Source organism: Belonocnema kinseyi, chromosome 1 (assembly GCF_010883055.1).
Source record: "Belonocnema kinseyi isolate 2016_QV_RU_SX_M_011 chromosome 1, B_treatae_v1, whole genome shotgun sequence".
NCBI lineage: Eukaryota > Metazoa > Arthropoda > Insecta > Hymenoptera > Cynipidae > Belonocnema > Belonocnema kinseyi.
In genome coordinates, this window is record NC_046657.1 from 91,035,405 (window position 1) to 91,043,725 (window position 8,321).

Genomic DNA, 8,321 nt, shown 5'->3' on the forward strand with positions numbered 1-8,321 from the left:
AATTCGATAACAAACATGGTTCGCTTCTCGAAGTCAAGAAGAACCATGTCAGGCCTCGAGTGAGCAACAGAAACAATTGTCGAGAATATAAAGTTCCAGTATGTGCGACACTTCCCATTCTCGAAAGGGGAAAGGAGTTCGTCCATCCTTGTTGAGCCCTGCATCCAAGGATAAGGCTGCGTACTCTGAGAGGTCGCCCGGTATCCCAGAGTCACCGTTCTAGACACCTCACCCAGGTGCCATTCAGCTTTCGGCACGGTTTTCACACCTCCGCTTGGGGGTTAATTCCTTCGGGACCACCCCTGGACAATTGTCCGCGACTGCCTATTTATTTTTTGTAACCATATTTAGCAGAAACCCTTGGTACAGGGACCCTCTATCCGCAACCCAAAGACGCGTTCGGTGGCTTTGTCATAGTCCCTTCGGTTTGATTCTAGAAGAATCAAAACCGAACCGAATGTATATATATAATGTATATATAATATGTATATTGTATATATATATGTATGTATATGTATATATATATATATATATATAATATGTATATATATAATGAATATAATGTATATTTCAATATATACTCTGTGTTTGTATTTTTTTATACAATTTATTTAAATAAATAATAAATTTTATCGCCTAAAAGCGTCTCCTAATATATAGGATATTTATGGAATATGACTTACTGAAACGTCGATTTAGGAAAAAATACTACATAAATTTATTGAACAGTAGTCTAGTTGTGAATTTGTTTATATAAATGAAATTTTTTTATTTGTTTAAGTGTCAATCATAAGGGAATGGTTTTTCGAGCTTATTTCGAGATAATTCCGTTGTAGACAGAAAATTTGCTAGTTGGAAATTCAAGTTAATGCATATTTGTTTACAAATTGTAAACCCTAGACTAATTTGTGTAGCAAAACATTTCTGTCGAGCGGCAGTCGAGATTCTATTTTTTGTTAACGCATATTTTTAATATCATTTACAATCAAAAATGGGTCAAAACGGAAATGAGCTCCACATTCATAGAAAATACTTCTAATGGGATTCAATCGATGCGACATTTAATTATCTTTCTAACGGGTCTTTACAAATCCTTCTTAACTTAACTTTTCACAGAGTTAGTCACTGTTTGAGACAATCCTGTTTGTAATCCGATTTTCATAAGAGGGCGCACAATTACGACTAGTAGTGTATATAATACTCGTATTCTCAAATGGTTTCTCTCTTGTAAATGAATACATATTCAAAAAATAATACGAGACTATTACGAATAATATAAATTGAATACTTTTCATCTGGAAAATGTAAAATTGAAGAGAATACTTTTATCGTGACTTATCTATCTTGAACTCGTAAAGGGTATTTCCAACAAAAATTGGCAACACTGAATGCTGGCCACCTGGGTCCTTCTTTCATTTTCTTTGGGATTCACTGCCAAAAAGTAAGTCCAACTCGACCACCCACCACGAAACTTTATGGGAGCGTGCATCGTGCACCGCATATTTATCTGCGAACCTGAGAACTGTACTAGCGAATATACTAGTTCATGACTACGTGACGAGATTTAAGGGCAAACGATGATGTTTCCACGATTGCCAAGTGCCAGCCATTTCGATCCAATTTAGTCGACTGCTTTAGTTTGAAAGCGCCTCAGTAAACTATGGAATGTATGCCACTGCGAATTCCACCTCTAGTTCCTCCATGCAGAAAATTAACTACAGAAATCAGGGCTTTGTGTCCTAAAACTGCACATCAAATCCGAAGGCGTCAAACTTTTGTCCAAAAGTGGGTTGATTCGTTGCAATGGAAATATAAATTGACATCTACATGCAGCGGCGTAGCCAGGGGGAGGGGGGATTGGAGGCGTAAGCCCCTCCCCACGGAATAAAGTATTTTTATTATTCAATTCCCTTTTTTCCCGCTCTTTGCCTGAACATAAGCCCGAAGCCCCTTCGAAAAAAAAATCGAAGCCTTCCCCCGAAAAAAATCCTGGCTACTAGAACAACTATGCATTGGTCATTGTTGCAATGAAACGCTTGTGCGGCATCCTACGCGATATATGCGTACTTTTTTGCAAAATCGATTTGGACTAATACTTCGCCATCTTTTAAATTTTGGTTCCGTTCTGATACGCAGTTACATTGGTTTTTAGAAATAAAATGATGAGGTATGAACTCCTTTAAATGTTCAGTCAATTGGGTAGCAAAATCTTCTGTACAAAGACATTCTTTCTTTAGTGTGCATCTCACTATCGTTTTCCACGTACTAAAAATTACATCACTTACACACGCTGATTCAAGAATATTGGTTACATGATCCGAAAATTGTTGTAAATTTGGACAAGAGAGTCACACTCATCTAAATAACACGAAGGTTGTGATCACTTGCACAGTACAAATTGCATGCAGTTTTTGTAATCTCTTAATGGAGTATCAACATTTTTGTTAAGTTCTTTTAAATTGGAAGCTTCAAGCATATTACTAACATTTTCATGCATGATGCACACACACACACTATGTGTTCCTTTACCACCAGCAAGTGTGCGCCATTTTGGTCTGAACTCAGCAAACTTACTTAAACCTATTGGATTTACTGGATATAGTTCTTTCAATTTTTCATGTAATATGCATACATGATACATGAGCAAATGTTTTAGTTCTCGTTTCTGACAACATTTTCTTTTATAGCCGCACAATCTTTTTTATTTGACATTATTCGACTGTTTTGTTATGACATAAAATTATATGACCTTCTCTACTGTCTCTGATGGTAAAATTTTACCAGCTTTTGAAATTGACATAGATAAAATACCTTTTCCTTTTTATATTATTTTCCCTTCGTCGCCATTCGCTTAGAAGTTTCAAATTTTTTAGCAATTTTACGAGCAAATTAACAATTTAATGTATTATGTGTTTGTATAGCTATATACTTCATCATATAAGTGATTCATTTAAGTTAAAAAATCAGGATATTTAATTTAGACCCACTTCATTGTGATCAAAATACTTAATATAGCCCCGCTTCATTATTTGTAAATTTCGTGTTACAAGATCTTAATTTATCTGTCTAAATATTGTGAGATTAAATAGTTGCTGAAACACTACACTGTTATTTTAAGTTTAAATTAGCTCACCTTAAAAAATATAGTTTATATTTACTATGGCAAAGAAGTTTACTGTTAGTAGTTATGTAAACGATATCCAACTTAACATATCTTGATGGTTAAATCATACAATAAATTGTTTACGTAAAGTTTGTGCACTTTTCAAAATCTTCAACCTAAATGTAAAAAGGAAATTAATGATATTCGGCTTCAATTAATACATCATTTTTTGTGATATAAAATATCAAGTTATATTTTTTATAAGATATCATCTCTTCAACAAAATTCTTCTAACAAAAACTTGCAGGTAATAGATTCGCGAAATTTTATGCGATAGATGGTCATACAGGGGTCGATCTAAGAAATATGATGAAGAAAATGTTAGAAAAATAGTCAAATTTAGCTTAGTAAAAATTTGTAAAAATTGCCGAAATGCTTATTATGAAAGTGAGAATTTACAGGCTAAGAAGAATAAGAGAATTTATTACAAGGACTGAAACCAACTTTTAACAGTTTGCCTGCAAATTATCCATCACGAGTATCAATTCTTACAATAGCCCCTGATTTTTGGTCCGCTTGTAAAATTGCTAAAGAATTTGAAACTTCTAGGCGAATGGCGACGAAAGGAAAACCATTAAAAAAGAACAAAATGTATTTTATCTATGCCAATTTCAAAAGCTGTCAAAATCGTACCATCAGAGACAGTACACAAGTTCATACAATATTATGAGTCATAACAAAAGAGTCGAATAATGTCAAATAAAAAAGATTGTGTGGCTATAAAAGAAAATGTTGTCAAAAAAGAGAACTAAAACATTTGCTCATGTATCATGTATGCATATTACATGAAAAATTGAAAGAACTATATCCAGAAAATCCAATAGGTTTAAGTAAGTTTGCTGAGTTCAGACCAAAATGGTGCACACTTGCTGGTGGTGAAGGAACACATAGTGTTTGTGTGTGCATCATGCATGAAAATGTTAGTAATATGCTTGAAGCTTCCAATTTAAAAGAACTTAACAAAAATTTTGATACTCCATTAAGAGATTACAACAACTGCATGCAATTTGTACTGTGCAAGTGATCACAACCTTCGTGTTATTTAGATGAGTGTGACTCTCTTGTCCAAATTTACAACAATTTTCGGATCATGTAACCAATATTCTTGAATCAGCGTGTGTAAGTGATGTAATTTTTAGTACGTGGAAAACGATAGTGAGATGCACACTAAAGAAAGAATGTCTTTGTACAGAAGATTTTGCTACCCAATTGACTGAACATTTAAAGGAATTCATACTTCATTCTAGTGTCTTGTTATTGTCAATCTGGAAATGACATTAAGCAGAGTGGCTTTATTGTTTAACCTGACTGTTCGACTCATGACACTGCTTCTGTCTACCTATTATAGTGCAGCAGCAGATCATACCGGAAATAATGAAAATTGGTCCAAAAGTTAGAAAATTAATGTATTTTACTGACGGTGCTAGGTAGCACTTCAAAAATCGAAGCCAAATGTGTAATTTAGTGAAACATTATAATGATTTTGATATTTTAGCAGAGTGGCATTGCCATGCAACCGCTCATGGCTAATGTGTCTGCGACGGTTTAGTCCACATGCTATCATAGAGTATTAAGATATAATCAAAGAAAACAAGAACGTTTAGAAAAAAGTATAAAAGTAAAAAATTTTTGTTTAATCTAAAACATAAAAAAATCAATAAAAAAATTAATGCGGGCATTGCAAATTTAAAACAATGAAAGTCTCAACCCTGTTAAACGCAGAGAGCTTTATGAAAATTGAAATCTGATAGTAGATTTAAAGTTAGTGACCTCGATTACCTATAAAATAAGAACTCACATGCTTTCTTCGAGCAAAAGTTGAATTTCTAAACATTAAGTTGCCGCATGAAATCATCCCTCTTGAATTATGTCGATATGACTTTAAAATCGTTATCAACAACCACAAAAACCCCCATATACCAAATTTGGTCCAAATCAGTTGATTTTTTAAAATTCATATAACCTATAGACATATTAGCCGCCATATTGGATCGTCCATCTTGGATTGTGTAGATCTGACATGAAGTTCAATATCAGCAACCACAAAACCCCCCATATACCAAATTTGGTCCAAGCCGGTTGATTTTTCAAAAATCGTCTACCTTATCGACATATTAGCCGCCATATTGGATCCGCCATGTTGGATTTCGGTAACCTACTATGACAACTTTTAAAACCATTTTACAGTCATTAAAGTCATCTTTTAAATTATAGCATTTTAATCTGTACTCTTGATGTTTTTGGGGTTTCTGGCCGTCATATTAGTGTCGCCAGCAACGTTTTTCTTAAGCTCTTCAATTTTTGGCCGTAGGGGTGGCCCAATTGGCCACCGAAAGCGTCCTCGGGTTGCGGATAGAGGGTCCCTGTACCAAGGATTTCTGCTGATTATAATTACAAAAATAAATAGGCAGTCGCGGACAATTGTCCAGGGGTGGTCCCGAAGGAATTAAACCCCAAGCGGAGGTGTGAAAACCGTGCCGAAAGCTGAATGGCACCTGGGTGAGGTGTCTAGAACGGTAACTCTGGGATACCGGGCCACCTCTCAGAGTACGCGGCTCCCGACAATGTGTCGGCCAACAATGCCGACCAATCTAGAGCTAGGGGAGCCAATGAAAATGAATTCAATACGCTAGAGTGCTACGATGCGAGTATGGCCCCTGAACAGGGTTACATGGCACGGCTGCATGTTATGTGGTGCGAGAAACACCCGGAGCTATCGCACTTTTCGCAGCAATGTCTTCTGGTGGAAGAAGTTTTCTTCAACCCATCAGCATTTGGCCCATATTTTCACCTCATATTTGAAGTCGGAAGAGCCGATTCAGGAGTGTTTGGTTGAAGAGAGCACAATACTCCTGCCGAAAATAGGAAACTTAGCTGACCCGAAGAATTACAGGCCAATAACTTGTCTAAACACACTTTATAAGATATTCACAGCTATCCTAAATGATAGGATTGTTCGGGCAATTGAACCTGTGTGTCAAGAAATGTATGAACAACGAGGCTCAAAGAAAGGCGTAGCCGGATGTCGGGAGAACCTGCTCATCGATAGATGTGTCTGCAAAGATGCAGCATTCTACCAGCGTGACCTATCGATGGTCTGGATTGATTTTCGGTAAGCTTTCGATTCGACCTTCCATAGACTTATCATCTGTCTTTTGGAAATCTTAAAGGTTCATCCGCAAATAGTTAGGTGCATAGAGAGATTAATGCCGCTTTGGGAAACCAGATTTACTATCTCATCTGGAAAAAATCGAATGACAACTAACAAGGTCACCTTTCAGAGAGGTGTCTTTCAGGGCGACACCATGAGCCCACTCCTCTTTTGCCTTACGTTATTGCCACTATCTCTAGCACTTCGCCATTCCGACGGGTACTTGTGCGGCAAACCTGCAGATCAAAAGTACAAGGTCACTCATGTATTTCACATGGACGATCTTAAGATCTATGCTAAAAACAAAGAGCAACTACATCTAGCTCTAGGGATTGTCAAACGATATACTAAGGAAATTGGAATCTAATTTGGGTTAAACAAATGCGCCGAAATTTATTTGAAGCGAGGAAAACTTAATGGCATTCTTGAAGATCCTGAGCTCGTTGATAGGAGCGCCATACGACACCTTTGCGCTTGAGAGACTTATACATGCCTGGGCGTGTCACAGAGCCGCATTCAGGATGTGACATCTATAAAGGATACTCTCCGAAGCAGATACAAACGTCTTATCCGACAGATTTGGTCTTCCGAACTGTCGGCAAGGAACAAAGTATCTGCAACGAATATGCTTGCCGTCGCGGTAGTACTCTATTCATTTGGAGTAGTTCCATGGACGAAGAATGAGCTCAGATCCCTTGACATCGCGACAAGAAAGGTTATGCACATGAACAAAAGCATGCGTCTTAAGTCTTCCGTTCCGCGACTGTACATCTCACGCCGTCAAGGGGGTCGCGGAATATTGAGTCTTGAATATCTTCACAACAGGATTATTCTGGGTACAGCACACAGAGTTGCAAATGGAAGAGACCCTCTTCTTAAAATGGTCAGGAATCACGAAGAAGTGGGCAAAGGAGCGTTTCTCTACAAAGCAGCGGAGGAGGTTGCTGAAACACTCGGACTTGACTACAGTATTAGGGGTGAGCAAAATGCATCAAATCTTATCTATCTCGAGTACTCACTCCTGAAAGCCCGGCTTAGGAAAGCACAAGAGAAAAACTTTCGTAACAGCTCCATATGAGGATACACGGTCTCTTCCACAGAAATGTTAAGGATCAGTCAATATCTTGTGAGCTAACGTTTGCTTTCCTTAAATCGCCCGGATTGAAGTCTGGTACGGAGGGTTTAATTTTTGCATACCAAGACGGTGTGATTTCCACCTTAACATACCGTCGCCACATTTTGAGCCAAGATATTCCCGATGATAGCTGCAGGGCGTGCCATGCACACCCCGAGCATTTAGCTCACATACTATCTAGTTGTCCAACTCACGCGGGAACGACCTACATTCAAAGGCACAATGCGGCACTAAGAGTGCTTTATTACCATGTCTGTCACTCTTACGACATTAACCTTAATGTCGCTCCTCTAAATGCTCTTAGGGAAATCGAGTCAATTGTCGAGAATGGGAAGTGCCGCATATACTGGAAATTTATATTCTCGACAATTGTTTCTGTTGCTCACTCGAAGCCTGACATGGTTCTTCTTGACTTCGAGAAGCGAACCATGTTCGTTATCGAATTTTCGGGACCAGCTGACAAAAACATCATAACCAAGGAGAATGAAAAGATAGAGAGGTATCGAGACCTCAAAAGGGAGTTGCAGCGATTGTACCCGGAATGTTCTGTTGAACTAATCGTCCTTATCATCGGCGCTCTTGGACGTGCCAAGCTTTCACTTGCTAATGGCCTAAAAAGCATCCCTACGTGTCAACAATATGCTAAAACACTTACAGGAAAAATGCAGAAGGCGGTAGTCTTTGGGTCGCTCCGTGTTCTTAGTGTGCACGAGGCTTTTGCTGGATCATCGTATTGATTCCTTTACAGACTATCTCACGGTCATGAGACGTGATTGTGGCTGAAATTTTACAGCGACTTCGCTGGGAACGGGTGCAATTTTCCAGGTTAGCACCCGCTCCCGGCGAAATCCTGCGGTTGCCCTTATGACAAA

General features: G+C 38.0%; 1 protein-coding gene across 1 annotated transcript in view; it reads right to left on the reverse strand.

Moving 5' to 3' along the window:
- Nucleotides 1–8,321, reverse strand: part of LOC117182709 (matrix metalloproteinase-2) — a 287,764-nt gene that overhangs the window by 144,857 nt on the left and 134,586 nt on the right. The window lies entirely within an intron of this gene.